Here is a 16693-nt window from a genome sequence, read left to right as displayed (position 1 = left end):
CCTCATTCCATAATATGTTGTCCCAGGAACCCCCATCTAAGAACATGTTTGTTGTTATTAGTACAGTCCAGAATTCAATTGTGTCTATACTGTAGGTGAGGATATGAACAGTGGAGAGAATTAAACCTATATGATTATAATTGTCGTTTTAATACATTATCTCATTTAGCCAAATCTATTGAATAACAATGAAATCAAACGATTCCACAGTTTGTTGGGGATCCTATGGAACCTGCTCTCCTCGCACTCCGCTCTTGAATATGTCTGCTTTTAGACAACCGATGTCTGCGACACATAAAGTGGACGAGGAGGGTGGAGAGTACGAGTGTGAGGAGGGTGGAGAGTACGAGTGTGAGGAGGGTGGAGAGTACGAGTGTGATGAGGGTGGAGAGTACGAGTGTGAGGAGGGTGGAGAGTACGAGTGTGATGAGGGTGGAGAGTACGAGTGTGATGAGGGTGGAGAGTACGAGTGTGATGAGGGTGGAGAGTACGAGTGTGAGGAGGGTGGAGAGTACGAGTGTGATGAGGGTGGAGAGAGTACGAGTGTGATGAGGATGGAGAGTACGAGTGTGATGAGGATGGAGAGTACGAGTGTGATGAGGGTGGAGAGTACGAGTGTGATGAGGGTGGAGAGTATGAGTGTGATGAGGGTGGAGAGTACGAGTGTGAGGAGGGTGGAGAGTACGAGTGTGATGAGGGTGGAGAGTACGAGTGTGATGAGGGTGGAGAGTACGAGTGTGATGAGGGTGGAGAGTACGAGTGTGAGGAGGGTGGAGAGTACGAGTGTGATGAGGGTGGAGAGTACGAGTGTGAGGAGGGTGGAGAGTACGAGTGTGATGAGGGTGGAGAGTACGAGTGTGAGGAGGATGGAGAGTACGAGTGTGAGGAGGATGGAGAGTACGAGTGTGATGAGGGTGGAGAGTACGAGTGTGATGAGGGTGGAGAGTACGAGTGTGAGGAGGGTGGAGAGTACGAGTGTGATGAGGGTGGAGAGTACGAGTGTGATGAGGGTGGAGAGTACGAGTGTGATGAGGATGGAGAGTACGAGTGTGAGGAGGATGGAGAGTATGAGTGTGATGAGGGTGGAGAGTACGAGTGTGATGAGGGTGGAGAGTACGAGTGTGATGAGGGTGGAGAGTACGAGTGTGAGGAGGATGGAGAGTACGAGTGTGATGAGGGTGGAGAGTACGAGTGTGAGGAGGGTGGAGAGTACGAGTGTGATGAGGATGGAGAGTACGAGTGTGAGGAGGATGGAGAGTATGAGTGTGATGAGGGTGGAGAGTACGAGTGTGATGAGGGTGGAGAGTACGAGTGTGAGGAGGGTGGAGAGTACGAGTGTGATGAGGGTGGAGAGTACGAGTGTGATGAGGATGGAGAGTACGAGTGTGATGAGGGTGGAGAGTATGAGTGTGAGGAGGGTGGAGAGTACGAGTGTGATGAGGGTGGAGAGTACGAGTGTGATGAGGGTGGAGAGTACGAGTGTGAGGAGGATGGAGAGTACGAGTGTGAGGAGGGTGGAGAGTACGAGTGTGAGGAGGGTGGAGAGTACGAGTGTGATGAGGGTGGAGAGTACGAGTGTGATGAGGGTGGAGAGTACGAGTGTGATGAGGATGGAGAGTACGAGTGTGATGAGGGTGGAGAGTACGAGTGTGATGAGGGTGGAGAGTACGAGTGTGATGAGGATGGAGAGTATGAGTGTGAGGAGGGTGGAGAGTACGAGTGTGATGAGGGTGGAGAGTACGAGTGTGATGAGGGTGGAGAGTACGAGTGTGAGGAGGATGGAGAGTACGAGTGTGAGGAGGGTGGAGAGTACGAGTGTGATGAGGGTGGAGAGTACGAGTGTGATGAGGGTGGAGAGTACGAGTGTGAGGAGGATGGAGAGTACGAGTGTGATGAGGGTGGAGAGTACGAGTGTGAGGAGGATGGAGAGTACGAGTGTGAGGAGGGTGGAGAGTACGAGTGTGATGAGGGTGGAGAGTACGAGTGTGATGAGGGTGGAGAGTACGAGTGTGATGAGGATGGCGAGTACGAGTGTGAGGAGGATGGAGAGTACGAGTGTGATGAGGATGGAGAGTACGAGTGTGATGAGGGTGGAGAGTACGAGTGTGATGAGGATGGCGAGTACGAGTGTGAGGAGGATGGAGAGTACGAGTGTGAGGAGGATGGAGAGTACGAGTGTGAGGAGGGTGGAGAGTACGAGTGTGAGGAGGATGGAGAGTACGAGTGTGAGGAGGGTGGAGAGTACGAGTGTGATGAGCAGTGGAGATTGGAGAGATAGACTTTGACAATCTCTTTGATGATGATGATGATGATGATGATGATGATGATGATGATGATGATGATGTTGATGATTAGTAGTTTAGGTTTTAATGTTGTGCCAACAGAGAAGATGTACTGTAATAGTACTTTGTTTGAATCTTAACAAAACATATTTCACTGGATTTCAAATTGTATAGGAAAATGTGTTAATTTGTCTATGTAGGACGAATGAGTCTTTTCACATTAGTCTTCCACTTTTGGCCTTGTTTACACCAAATCTACAATATTTAGGGCATAACAGCACGATACAATCTTTATTAACATTGTATTTCCAATATTAACCTAAAATTGATCTCATCTGATGGACTAGATTTGAGTAAAGTGCGGAAATAGAGATGTCATCTAAACATTTTCAGCTTTTTTTTTGCATTTTCTTGTCCTGAAATAGAATCAAGATGTGTTTGAATCTTAAAAATAACAATTTTACTGAATTCCTTTGGTCAATATTGTTTGGGGACATGTTTTAATTTGTCTCTATATGTTGTTAACTTCAAAAGGTATGCTGTTTTCTTTTTCTTATTTTTCAGGTTTTCGTTCAGGATAGGTGTAATAAAGGGTTAACAATAAAGCCCACGGGACATTATTTCAACCTGTTACCTGTTAAAATCAATAGACACTTAGACACAATAGATTAAGAAAAAAACCTATATGGACCTATATGTTTCCATAGCTTCTTTGTTTGTGCTTCTTTGTTTGTGTTCCAGTCCACCCACCCCATGGTGCGCTCTGTTGCTGAACCTTTGTGTGCGTTTGACAAGTGGCCACTAGATGGAGTATTTGAGTCGTACAGTCAAGTAATTGGCCCCTGCGCTGCCTGCGTCTCTACCTGAATACCGTTAATTTGTATCTCTTTCAGGGCGGAGGAAACTTCTCACTTTTTTCTTCTTGTCGAGGAGGAGGAGCCTCACGCGCTCCCTCGGCATGCGCAGGAGAGAGGCAGATTAGTGTGGAGTTATTTGTTTACAGCGAGTCAGATGGGACCCTGGGTGATGTTGTCTGTCCAAGAGTTGAACAGAGATTGATCGCTGGCCACCAGTGCGCCCGGTGTGTTGAGCGCCGCGTCCTTTACCTGCCGGCCGCGCAGCTCTGTTGATCCCGACCTGTGTGCGTCTCTCCCGGCCGCTGCTCTCCAGGTAAGGCGCACCATCATGTGTATCTCCACTCTCTGGAATGCGAGGACTGAGGAGGGATTGCTGCAAGACTTGGGGAAATTCCTGGGCCAGTTATTATGCTACAGACACATGTACTTAGCTGTAATTTTATCTCCGAGAAATAAGCATGCATTGTTGTTTGTGGCAAAAAAGCGAGCCTATAGCCAGCCTATTGCAGGCTGCGCATGAGTGTATTATACAGAGTTCAGTTTGGCCCTTATGTCTTATGTGAAATATAAATTAGATTGTTGTCTTATATCACAGGCTCTAGGTTATATCTTCCAATGGGATAGAGGGCCTGTATTGCTTCATATCAACTCTGTTCTGTTGCATTTTATCATTGCCGGCTGCAGACCAGACCGGTTTTATTTGATCAGGACCCCAGGAAGACTAGACTCTTTCATGTGTCTCTAATGATGGGGATCCTTTAATAAACATAAACATTTCCACGAATGCTGATTGCTGTTACTTTGACTGCCTATGTGGTCTGTGCGTGCGTGCTTGCTTGCTTGCGTGTGTTGTATGTCTGTCTGTGTGAGAGAGAAAGTATGTGCGCGTGTGTGTTATTATTATTAACACACACGCCTGTGAGTAGAGTTTATTTATGCTGGGCTATTAATTATAATAATGTGCTATCAGTTCGAGGCCATGCATACTGACTCCTGTCACTGTGTGTGACATTTGCGCCCTTAACTGTCTGTGAGTCTGACCGTTTATTATGGTGGTGTGCGTGTGTGTGTGCGCGTGTGGGTGTGCGTGCGCGCGTAGCCTCGCTCCCCTCTGTCCCCCCCCCCCCCTCCTCCCATAATTGTTTTTGCGCTGCCGCCTCGCTGTCCCGCTCCCCGGGCCCCCGCGGGGGAAGTCCTGCCCGCAGACAGGCAGCTCGGCCCGGCCGCGTGGGACATGCCGGGTCCTGCCGCTCCTCTGAAGTCTGTCTGCGCGCTCGCTTTGAACTTGCTGCCGGAGCGACGCTCAGGCTGGAAATCAATCCGTCTCTATTCTCTCTCTCTCTCTCTCTCTCTCTCTCTCTCTCTCTCTCTCTCTCTCTCTCTCTCTCTCTCTCTCTCTCTCTCTCTCTATATCTTTATCTATATCTCTCTCCCCCTATCTCTCTCTCTATCTCTACTGTCTCTCGCTCTCTGTCTCTCTCTCGCTCTCTGTCTCTCGCTCTCTATCTTTATCTATATATCCCTCTGTCTCTCTCGCTCTGTCTCTCACTCTCGCTCTCTATCTTTATCTCTCTCCCCCTATCTCTCTCTCTCTCTCTCTCTCTCTCTCTCTCTCTCTCTCTCTCTCTCTCTCTCTCTCTCTCTATTCTCTCTCTCTCTCTCTCTCTTTCTCTCTCTCTCTCTCTCTCTCTCTTTCTCTCTCTCTCTCTCTCTCTCTCTCTCTCTCTCTCTCTCTCTCTCGCTCGCTCTCTGTCTCTCTCTCGCTCTCTGTCTCTCGCTCTCTATCTTTATCTATATATCCCTCTGTCTCTCTCGCTCTGTCTCTCACTCTCTCTCTCTCTCTCTCTCTCTCTCTCTCTCTCTATTCTCTCTCTCTCTCTCTCTCTCTCTCTTTCTCTCTCTCTCTCTCCTCTCTATTCTCTCTCTCTCTCTTCTCTCTCTCTCTCTCTCTCTCTCTCTCTCTCTCTCCTCTCTCTCTCTCTCTCTCTCTCTCGCTCTCTGTCTCTCTCTCGCTCTCTCGCTCTCTGTCTCTCGCTCTCTATCTTTATCTATATATCCCTCTCTCTATATCTCTAATCTCTCTCTATCTCGCTCCTTCGCTCTATCTCTCTCGCTCCTTCGCTCTCTCTCTCTCTCTCTCTCTCTCTCTCTCTCTCTCTCTCTCTCTCTCTCTCTCTCTCTCTCTCTCTCTCTCTCTCTATCTCGCTCCTTCCCTCTCCACACCCAACCACCCCCTCCTCACAGAGACTCTTTCATGTTCTCAGGTAACGGCAAAAAGGAGAGAAGAAGTGTAACTCATCTTCAAAAGAGTTAATATGGCGTCTGGGGATTAAAGGGATAAAAGCGAAAAAGTAACAAGGGCTCGTGCGGTAATCCCGATCACAAGACCAGACCGAGTTGAATGGCTAATATGTTTACTTCTAGGTTTCCAAATCTATGTATCACTTGTTGTCAGCATTTGAACAATGACCTTATTAAGAGTGTCATAGCCTATACTTCTTGTGAATGGTTAGATTTATGTTAGGCTACATTTCACAAGTGATTCCACTCCAGAGATAGAGACTATCCATTTCTCTGTATGGAGAAATGTATTGACCTCAGGGCGCTCTAGTGTTTCACAACACATCACAGCCAAACCATTAATCTGCTAAACAGTTGGCTTATGAAAGTCAAAGTTATTTAAACTCATTATAGCTCCGTTGTTTTCAGTAGGCTACCGTACACAGGGCTGTACACTAAGCTTTTTCACTAGGGGCACACTTGCCCCTAAATGAGAAATTTAGGGGCAAAGAATATTTTTTAGGGGCAAATTTTTAAATAACTATTTTACCATTATAGTAGGGCTGGGCGATATGGCCTCTAAATGATATCGCGATATTTTTTGGCCATATCACGATACACGATATATATCGCAATATTTTGACATTTCCTCTAAAGCACTTAAAAATGCTTGATTTAACCCTTTGATGCATACAGTCACGCCAATATGATGATTATAATAAGTCCCTGCAACATATGTTTGCATTATTAAACCATGAAGATGCTTTAAAAAATAATTTAATGAAAATGTACTAAGAGTAGTCTACTGACACACTAATAAAAAATGTATTTACATCTAAGACCATTTATATAAAAACTTTTGGGTGCCTTTTTTTGCACAGTACTGTGTTTTCTATCCACTTTAGCCAAACACACACACACACACACACACATATATATATATATACACACACACTACTGTGAGAAAATAATAATCACACACACAAAGGGATAATGGCTTATAGCAGACTTAATTATTTTAGAATATTTCAAATAATGAAATTAAATGTTTATCATCAACTATCCAGTTAGTATTTATACTGTCTGTAACGTTTGGCTACTTTAAATCATTGAATGTAGAGAGAGCTGTACTGTATTGTACCCATTCTACAATCTGTTAATAAAGTTTTCAATCAATCAGAGCGAGAGAGAGAGAGAGAGAGAGAGAGAGAGAGAGGGGGCGAGAACGAATGAGAGAGCCAGCCCCCCTCCCCCGGGTTTTGTTCTAGGTTCGCGTTTTGATCGTCTAAGCTGCCGTAGGTGATGACGTCACACTCGAATGTAAACAGGACGCGTTTAACAGACGGAGATGGAAAGTGGATGATATACAGTAACAGAAACGAATAACCAATAAATATGAAGTTATGTTTAAACTTCTGTTGTCAAGCGTTGTCAATATAACCCACCCCCTTTCCTCCCGAATGGAACTAGTGTTGTGGAGTCCGCTTTGACTGGTGTCCAGGGTTAGCAGCAGCTAACGCTAGTTAGCTTAGCATAATCCTAATGGATACCATGGATAGCAGCTAACGTTAGCCCATTGCTCGTGTCAATCAAATTGCATGTTATTAAAGGTCCGCGCTGGTCTGTCTAATGAAATTACAACCGCAACATTATGCCCTGGTTGTAGGCTAATGTTTTATCCAATTTGTATGGATTAATTTAGGAGTGAAATGCGAATGAAGGGTTGCAATCACTACTCGCAAGCTTGCCCCCAGATGATATTTTCCACTCGCACCGGCCAGATTAGGGGGCAATTTGCGACGAGATGATCGCAGTGTACAGCCCTGGTAGAATAATCACTGACAATTGTTCAGAATGTTTTGTTCCCAGCACAAGGGAAATACTGATGATTAAATAATAATAATAATAAAACAACGAAATAAAAAAGGTAAACATAACAAAATGCAGCTTGGTGTTTTGTGAAAAAGCAAGCGTTTATTCATAATGTTTTGAATATGTCGTTTCTACAAGGCTGCATTCAGTGGCATTTTTACTCAGCGATGCTGGTTTGAGGATAACCACGAGAAATCGTATCTTTATTGTGAGGGCTGTGTGTGTGTGTGTGGGTCATGAGCAGATAACGGACTCTTAAAGTTATCCGTGAAACGGACAACCACTAGACTGCTTACGCAGATATTTTAGGAGAGGGGAAAAATTAAACAACAGAAAACAACCTTTACAGGTGGAAATCTCAAAGTAAGTAATTAAGAAAATAAATCAAGCCCCAAAAAACAGGACTACTCTCAATAAAGAGGTATAGTATAAAAGTAAATAAGCCACAAGGACACCTCCTAATAAAGGAGTTAATATTGGAAAAAGTAAAACAATAAACCTTCACTAAGGGAGTTTATGTGTAGAATCACGTGAGTAGCCTAAAATAAGAATGACTACCATAAAGCTCAATTCTGAATTAGAGATCAGACTACACTTCAATATAATGAGTGTGACCAAAAGGACAGCCAACACTAGGAAATGAAAAAGTAGTTGACACTGCGATCTCCAAACTTAAATAGACTCCACATGGCCATAGGCACAGCTGCATTGCATCAGGTGCAATCAAGCCCACACACCTGCCGACCCATGAGGCAATTAACCACAGGGAACAGGGATTGACAGCTATCCCTCACAGAGAGGTGAAATAAAGCAAAAATAGACAGCTGTCCCTCACAGAAAGGTGAAATAAGGCAAAAACCATGACAGGACCCCCCCTCTAGGGGGCGGCTCCAGACGGACCCTCTGAGACACGTCTCCGAAACTCCCGAACAAGCTCAGGGTCCAAGATGTCCCTGGCCGGAACCCACGTGCGCTCCTCTGGCCCATAACCCTGCCAGTCCACCAGGTACTGTATACCCCTACCAACCCGCCTACTGGACAGGATACGCCGTACAGTATACACAGGTTGGCCATTAACGAATCGAGGGGGAGGTGGAGGTCTCTCTGCAGGAACCAACCTGCTCCTCCGAACCGGCTTAAGGCGGGATACGTGGAATGTAGGGTGTACCCTAATCGACGAGGGTAACCGAAGACGCATCGTGACTGGGTTTATCTTGCGAACAATAGTGAAAGGGCCCACAAAACAGGGAGCGAGTTTGCGCGACTCCACCTGTAACTGAGGGGTACAATTCCCTGACTGTATTACTAGATATGATACTTACTACCACTACCTTTGTACTTAATATTCGGCCACCCAGTACACGGCATAAATATATTATCATAAACACTCTCACGTAGATGAAACGGATCCAACACAAATGTACGAAGTCGAAGTATGCGTTTATTACTACACAGCAATGGTGTGTAGAGCAAGCACTTAATCACTTAATTACATTTATGAATTGAAATAGTATGCACTTTTATGGCAAAGAGTATTCGTCGGTATATCAATAGAGAATGTCCAATCTCTGATGGCGCAGGTGGTAAATATACGACCTGGAATAGTTAAGGAATAACAGCAATGATACTTTAATGATTATATACTAGATACACTAAGGGGGGGTTAATCCGGTCGCTTGTAAGCCGACAGGAGTAGGAGGGGGGGGGGTAGAATCCGGCTGCCTCGTCCGGCCAAGGGTATCCCAGGTGAACCCACTGTAGTGCCGTTCAATGCGCCGGCGATCCTTGGACCACAGATGAAAGCAGGTGGACTCTTTGTGGGCCGGCTCTCTCCGGTCCACGGGGGAGAGACGTGAAGCGACCTCGTCTTGCAGAGCGTCTCCTCACCTTGCGTCCTCTCCAGGGGGGGGGGTTCCAACACACGGCAGTGTCGGGGGTCTTTATCCATGGAATAATCAAAGTATACAAAGCATAATCCGTGCCTGGGAAGGCGGGCTGTCGTCGGTAGAATAATCCGGTATACAGGTCCACTCGCTCGTCGGCTCTGGGGCTCCTCGGGTGCAGCTTCACATGGGGTCAACCACCCTGGGTAAGCAGCCAGTTCTCTGCCCGAAACGATGGGGTACTGACTACGGTAGTATTCTCACCGCACGAAGCACTATATATTAACAGACTATTATTAGCTTAATAGACTACGTCCAACTCGACGATATAGTGCCAAATATGACTATTCAAATATTAATATACACGATGTCTCAATACCGATGGTAGGCGAACTTGGCCTTACTCCCACACGTGGCGTCGCGGGGAGGCTTTACGTCTGTGACTCTATTGGAGGGTAAGAAACTGGACTGAAAAGAAAGTCCTACTTTAGTAGCGCAGTATATATACGCACTATGAACAAATAGTCCCATTAGTGGTGCGGTAGCCAGATTCCTACGCGGAACTAGGACTTGTTCGTACATGTGGAGCGGTACGTTTGAACTGGGTCTGAGGGGTATGGCAGCCTGGCACCAAGGTCTCGACCAATAGTAGAATGGAGACTATTATGGGATGTTCAGTAGGCTAGAATGGATATTCAATGCATATTGTACAAGGAATATACAAGGGATATCAGGGAATATTAGAGAATATACAAATACAATTAAATATATATATATAAATAAATATATATATTCGGTTTAATCTGGCCCTTCACAACAGCCACCCCCTGATTGGTCCCAGACCTAATCAGTTAAACAGAGACAGATTAATCGCGTTGTCTATTTACACATAAGGGTTTGCTGTAGGGGTCAGTCAACTTCACAAAGTCATAGGGTTGTAGGGTCATGGTCATCATCGATTGTGTCTGGGAGTCGAGGCAGTTCTATGAGCCTCGCCACGGGACGGGTGTAAGTGCGACCCTGGACGAGCACTTCAGCTGCTCGGACCTTGCCGTCGGCACCGGTGATCACTTTGCTTACGCGGCCGGCCGGCCACATAGCTCTGGGCAGTGATTGATCAATAATCATGACGACTGTTCCTTCTGTCAAATTGTCTCTCTCCTTTACCCACTTCTGGCGGGTCTGTAGAGACGGTAGGTAGTGCAGTAGGAAACTGTTCCAAAACTTGTCGGCTAATACTTGGCTGTACTTCCACATTCGTCGGCCGTTCGCTTCTTCAGGCCGGTACATTGTCTGGGGTAATGCAGGATCTAGCCGCCCCATCAGGAGTGTGTTGGGGGTAACTGGGTCGATATCCGCCACATCACTGGAGACATATCCGAGGGGCTTCGAGTTAAGTACTCCCTCAATCTCCGTGAGGACTGTCATTAGGACTTCTTCCGCCACAGTCTGGGCCCCAAGTACTGCGTACAGGGCTGTCTTTATGGAGCGCACTTCTCGTTCCCAAGTGCCACAGAAGTGGGGTGCGTTTGGGGGGTTGAATTGGAAATCAACCTGTGCTGGAGCGAGGTGGGTCTTAAGTTCTGGGCCCATAGCTTGGAAGCTCTCTCTCAGCTCTCTTTCGCCGCCTTTGAAGTTTGTCCCATGATCGGACAATAGGGTAGACGGTCTTCCTTTCCGTGATGTGAATCTACGGAAGGCCATAAGGAATGAGTCTGTGCTCATGGTCGGGAGAAGCTCGATGTGTATCGCTCTGGTGGTCATGCATTTGAATACAATACCCCACCGCTTCTCGGTTCCTCTTCCTTTCTTTATGTGCAGCGGGCCAAAGCAGTCCATACCCGTTGAGTGGAATGGCTTGTCACCGATTCGGAGGCGACATGGAGGAAGGTCAGCCATCCTTGGTATGCTGGGCTGCGCGCGCCACTTGCGGCAGTCTAGACATGTTCGCTGGAAGCGTCGTACCGCCTCTCTTCCTTGTAGGATCCAGTAACGACGTCTGATTTCCGCGAAGACTCTTTCTGCTCCTGCGTGATGTACATCCTCATCGTATTTCTTTATAATCAGCTCGGTGACCTTGTGTTGGCTGTTCAATACGATCGGTTATTTAATGTCATCCGGTAGATTGGGGGCTCTGCGTAGGCGACCACCCACTCTGATGAGGGTATGAGCGTCGCTCTCGGGGGCCAGATGAATTAATCTGCTGTCGGATGGGACGGGCTTTCCTCCCTGTAGACAGGCCAATTCATCGGGGAACGAGTCTCTCTGGGCTCGCTGCAGTAGAAGCAATTCTGCTTCCTCGTAGTTAGCTGCTGACATATCAGCGGGGGACTTGCACTCCGGGTGGTACCGCAGGAATGTTCTTTGTTGTGCACTCTCTATGGACGTGCAATCGTCTATGTTAGGGTCGGTGGAGGCTACGGTGCTCAATCCACAGAACACAGACTTCTTATTTTCCACCTCCTCTGGACTTGCTTCCCTCGGGATAGGCATGGGCCACTGTCCTTCCGGGAGTCTTAGGAATGCGGGGCCGTCACTGTAGACATTGCGACGGGTGAGGTCATCCAGGGGCATCCCCCGGGTGATGACGTCAGCTGGGTTCTGTTTTGTATCAACGTAGCGCCACTCTGTTTCTCCGGTTAACTCTTCGGTTAAGTCTTGAATCTCGGTGACTCTGACTCCCACGAAGACTTTGTACTTGCATGAGTCCGATTTGATCCAGGCGAGTACCGTCGTGGAATCTGACCACAGGATTGTTCTAGACACCGGTATGGTGAGCTCACGTTGGATGAGCGTGGCTAGGTGCGCTCCGGCTAGGGCTGCGCAGAGCTCTAGACATGGGATAGATTGTTGCTTGCGTGGGGCTATTCTCGAGCGGGCGAGGACAAATGCTGTGTAGATCTCTTCGTCCGCTGCTGGGTCCTCTGCTACATGTTTCTGTAGTGCAAATGTAGCACAGCAGGGGCTGCACGTCGTTCCGAAGGGGAGGACTTCCCATTGGTAGATGGCTGGGTGCTCATCTCCTGGCTTCTCTCTCCATAGGAACCGTAACAGGGGCTTGTCCGCCTCTACTAATCTCACCTGCAGGAACATTCCTTTAATGTCCCCGCTGATGGCCACCTTTTCCTGGCGGAAGCGGAGTAGAACGCCGAGTAGGGAGGGGCCGAGTGTGGGACCGGGCAGTAACTCTTTATTCAGATTTTGGGATCCGATCTGGTAGCTGCAGTTAAATACTATGCGGTCTTTACCGTTGTGATGGACCTTGTGGTGGGGCACGTACCACGATTCAGTGGTCTGGTCAGCCTCTTTAATGTCCATCTTTGTGACGTGTCCCGCTGTGATGAGCTTCTCAATCTCAGCGCGGTATACACTCTCTTGGGCGGGGTTCTTGGCTAAGCGCCGCTCCGTGTTCAGCAGGTACCGTTCTGTGGCGTCTGTCTTGGCGTGGAAAGTAGGCATTCCTTCTCGCCGCAGGAGTGGCGTGGCGTATCTCAACACGCCGTTGACCGGGACTCTCTTGGTCCCTGTCTCGAGGAGGTGAATGGCGTAAATGTCATCTTTAGAGCGAATGTCTTTCTTTCCGTTCTTAAAGGGCATTTGTTCCAAGGTCCATAGCCGCTCTACGTGTTGCAGGAGTGCGGTTTCTCCCTCTGTGACTCGGGAGTGGAGACATCTAGTGGCTGTACTTCGGTTGAGAGATTTGGCGAGCGGGCCTTGGAGAGTCCATCCCGAACGGGTCTCGACTGCTGCAGGACAGCCTCGGGGTCCGGTATGAACCCGGTCTATCGGGACAATGAGGTCTGCATGGTCGGAGCCTATCAACAGGGTCGGCATAGCATTGTCTATGAGCGGGATCGGTAACTTGCGCAGATGTGCATATTTCTCCATCAGCTTGGCGACGGGGTATGTGTACCGCGACAGTCCTATTTCTTGGCTGGTGAAAGCGTCTGCAATCTGGTACCGTCGCTCAGGCTGGCCGCTTGCTGCGATAGAGAATGAGACATTCTCGCCCTTTATCGTCTTCAAATCTCGTCTTATTGTCCGAATTGTCATTTGGGTTTCGCTTCCCCGCAGCCCTAGCTGGGCCGCAGCGGAGGCGAGCAGCAGGGTCTTCTCTGACCCGTCATCGAGGACGGCGTAAGTGTCCAGGACTTTATTCTGGTAGCTTAGTGTCACACGCACTACTTTTAGGAGTACTCGGGCTCCACTGCTGCTGGCGGGATCGATGTACATGACGCTCGCTTTGCGGCTGGATGGTGCGGGTGAAGGGCGCCGTCTGTTACTGTCGTGAAGTATGTCCAGATGGGCTCCATCGCACTTGGTGCACCTTTTCTTTAAGCGGCATTCGGCTGCCATGTGTGAGCGCGCACAGCGAAAACAGCGCTTGTTGGACTTTATCCATTGACCTGCTTCCTCCGCGTTCAGCTTGGGGAAGGAGTCACATTGCGCTAGCCAGTGTTCTTTCTCACAGTAGGGGCACACTATCTTCCACTTCTCCGTTCTGGAGGGGGTACTGTGGCTCCTGCTGCTCGGTACTGACTCCGATTGGTGCATCACAGTCACCGATCTTCTTCCATCATTTAGTCGTCTGGTTCCTTCTCTGGAGCCAGGGGTGCTCCGTCCGAATGTATCTAGCCGTAGGCTGCTGACTTCTCTCGCCAGGAAGTCTGCTAGATCGAGGAGGTTCGGTTCGGGGCCATTCGGGTCTCTGTGGTCCCTCTGCCGCCTAAAGCGCTCCTGACGAGCGGGCGGCAGCTTCTCCAGAATCCTTTCCACATTTGAGTTGGCGTAAAGTTCATGCCTCCCCTTCTCTCTTTGCGCTCCCAACATCCCTACCAGGGACTGCACTCTGATGGACAGGTCGTCCAGTGCTCGATTGTCTATTGCTGGGGGTAAGCGGTCGATGTGTCGGATCTCCTGGATCACGTAATCCCATATGCGCCCATACCTCTGGTCCAATGCTACCAGCGCTGCTGTGTATGGGGTGGTGGAAGTCGCGTAGGCGAGCGCTATATTATGTGCGCGGGGTACCTTTAAGTGCTTCAGTAGGATGGCGTATTTGTGGCGTTCATCCAATACATCCACCAACATGGTCTCCAGACACATGCAGAGTTCTGTATACTGGGCCCGGTTCTCTTGGGTGAAGTCGGGTACCATAGGCGTGTCAATGTATGACGCTGACTGTGGATACATCGGCGAGCGTTGGGGGAGAGGCCTCCTAGGCGAGTCTCCTCCCGCTCCTTGGTATGGGCTGGTACCGGCAGTGTACCATGGCCCTCTTGTCCAGGTGCTGTTCCTCGGTGCGGGTCGTGCGTCGTGCTCACCCGTGTATAGAGTCGGGGGTCTGTAGCGCAGCTCCGCGGGAGTATAGCCTGGGCTGTACCAGTACTGTGCTGTCTTCGGGCGTGGTTCTCCTCCTCTTCCTCTTCGTCTTCAGTTAGGTCATCCAGTGCTTGTAGTCTCTGGTTTAGCCTCTCCACAGGATATGCTGCTCCTTCCCGGTTGCTAGGTCTCGCTTGGACCGGTGGGGGGAGGTGGTCTGTGGGGGGTATAGACCTCGTCTGTTGGTCAAGTTCAGGGTTGTTTACTCGGCTAGGGGATGCCGCCCTGGAGGTGTGTCTAGACGAGTTCCTGGAGCCTCTGGCGGAGGGAGAGGGTGTTGTCCGTCTGATCAGCTGTTCTATTAGTTGCGACTGCTGTCTGTCGCGCGCTGCGTCCCGTTGAGCACCGGCTCGTTCTCGGGCCACATTCTCTTCCATCTGAATGCGTCTTATTTCTAGACGTATCTGCTCGTGTTCGCTTCGCTGCTGGATCTGCAGTCGGTCGCGTTCAGCAGCGGCGTTCAGGCTGATGAGGAAGGCCTGCTGTAGGGTCCTCTCTGCCTCGCTGGGAGAAGGCGGTTGTATAGGGGAGCCTTCCCTCGGGGTACTCCTTGCGGAGCCTTGGAGCTCTATCTCCACGGTGCTCTCCCCGTCTTCTTCCGTGCCGAGTTCTCTCTCGGTAGCGTTGTATTCCTCCCGGGACTCATCGGGGACTACTTCTTCAGTACTGGCGGGGTGTGAAGTCATGTCTGGTTCCCACTGGTCCCCACCGTGAACTTGGTCAGTTACATTAGAGCCCGTAGGGGCCTCTATGGTCGGGGTAGTCTGGGCGTTGGGGTTAGACATACTTTTACTTTCTAGTTTTACCGCGTTTACTGTTAGTAGAAGACTAGGTTGTTGACTGACAGCGTAAGCCTCTAAGTACTGAGGGAGCCGTCGTTCGCGCTGCGGGCGTTGGTTAGGAGGATCGTTTCGTGGAGTGTTCATCATAGGCCATTTCAATATTAATAACACTATATTAATATTACACTGATTACCCTCCGGCTCGAAGGACCAATTGTAACTGAGGGGTACAATTCCCTGACTGTATTACTAGATATGATACTTACTACCACTACCTTTGTACTTAATATTCGGCCACCCAGTACACGGCATAAATATATTATCATAAACACTCTCACGTAGATGAAACGGATCCAACACAAATGTACGAAGTCGAAGTATGCGTTTATTACTACACAGCAATGGTGTGTAGAGCAAGCACTTAATCACTTAATTACATTTATGAATTGAAATAGTATGCACTTTTATGGCAAAGAGTATTCGTCGGTATATCAATAGAGAATGTCCAATCTCTGATGGCGCAGGTGGTAAATATACGACCTGGAATAGTTAAGGAATAACAGCAATGATACTTTAATGATTATATACTAGATACACTAAGGGGGGGTTAATCCGGTCGCTTGTAAGCCGACAGGAGTAGGAGGGGGGGGGGTAGAATCCGGCTGCCTCGTCCGGCCAAGGGTATCCCAGGTGAACCCACTGTAGTGCCGTTCAATGCGCCGGCGATCCTTGGACCACAGATGAAAGCAGGTGGACTCTTTGTGGGCCGGCTCTCTCCGGTCCACGGGGGAGAGACGTGAAGCGACCTCGTCTTGCAGAGCGTCTCCTCACCTTGCGTCCTCTCCAGGGGGGGGGGTTCCAACACACGGCAGTGTCGGGGGTCTTTATCCATGGAATAATCAAAGTATACAAAGCATAATCCGTGCCTGGGAAGGCGGGCTGTCGTCGGTAGAATAATCCGGTATACAGGTCCACTCGCTCGTCGGCTCTGGGGCTCCTCGGGTGCAGCTTCACATGGGGTCAACCACCCTGGGTAAGCAGCCAGTTCTCTGCCCGAAACGATGGGGTACTGACTACGGTAGTATTCTCACCGCACGAAGCACTATATATTAACAGACTATTATTAGCTTAATAGACTACGTCCAACTCGACGATATAGTGCCAAATATGACTATTCAAATATTAATATACACGATGTCTCAATACCGATGGTAGGCGAACTTGGCCTTACTCCCACACGTGGCGTCGCGGGGAGGCTTTACGTCTGTGACTCTATTGGAGGGTAAGAAACTGGACTGAAAAGAAAGTCCTACTTTAGTAGCGCAGTATATATACGCACTATGAACAAATAGTCC

General features: G+C 48.8%; 1 protein-coding gene across 2 annotated transcripts in view; it reads left to right on the top strand.

Moving 5' to 3' along the window:
- The window catches only part of edar (ectodysplasin A receptor), a 222303-nt gene that overhangs the window by 20420 nt on the left and 185190 nt on the right, over positions 1 to 16693 (top strand). The window contains exon 1 of one of the 2 annotated variants that reach the window (XM_084311563.1): positions 3291 to 3452. The exons of the other annotated variant lie outside the window; for it this stretch is intronic. The gene's annotated coding sequence lies outside the window, so the exon portion shown is untranslated. Of the gene's footprint in view, positions 1 to 3290; positions 3453 to 16693 lie in introns of those variants that run through there. 2 annotated transcript variants of the gene reach the window in all.

This window comes from Notolepis coatsorum (genome assembly GCF_963971535.1).
Source record: "Notolepis coatsorum genome assembly, chromosome: 3".
Classification (NCBI taxonomy): Eukaryota; Metazoa; Chordata; class Actinopteri; order Aulopiformes; family Paralepididae; genus Notolepis; species Notolepis coatsorum.
The sequence above is the reverse complement of the archived record's forward strand: the minus strand, read 5'-3'. Positions and strand labels throughout refer to the sequence as shown.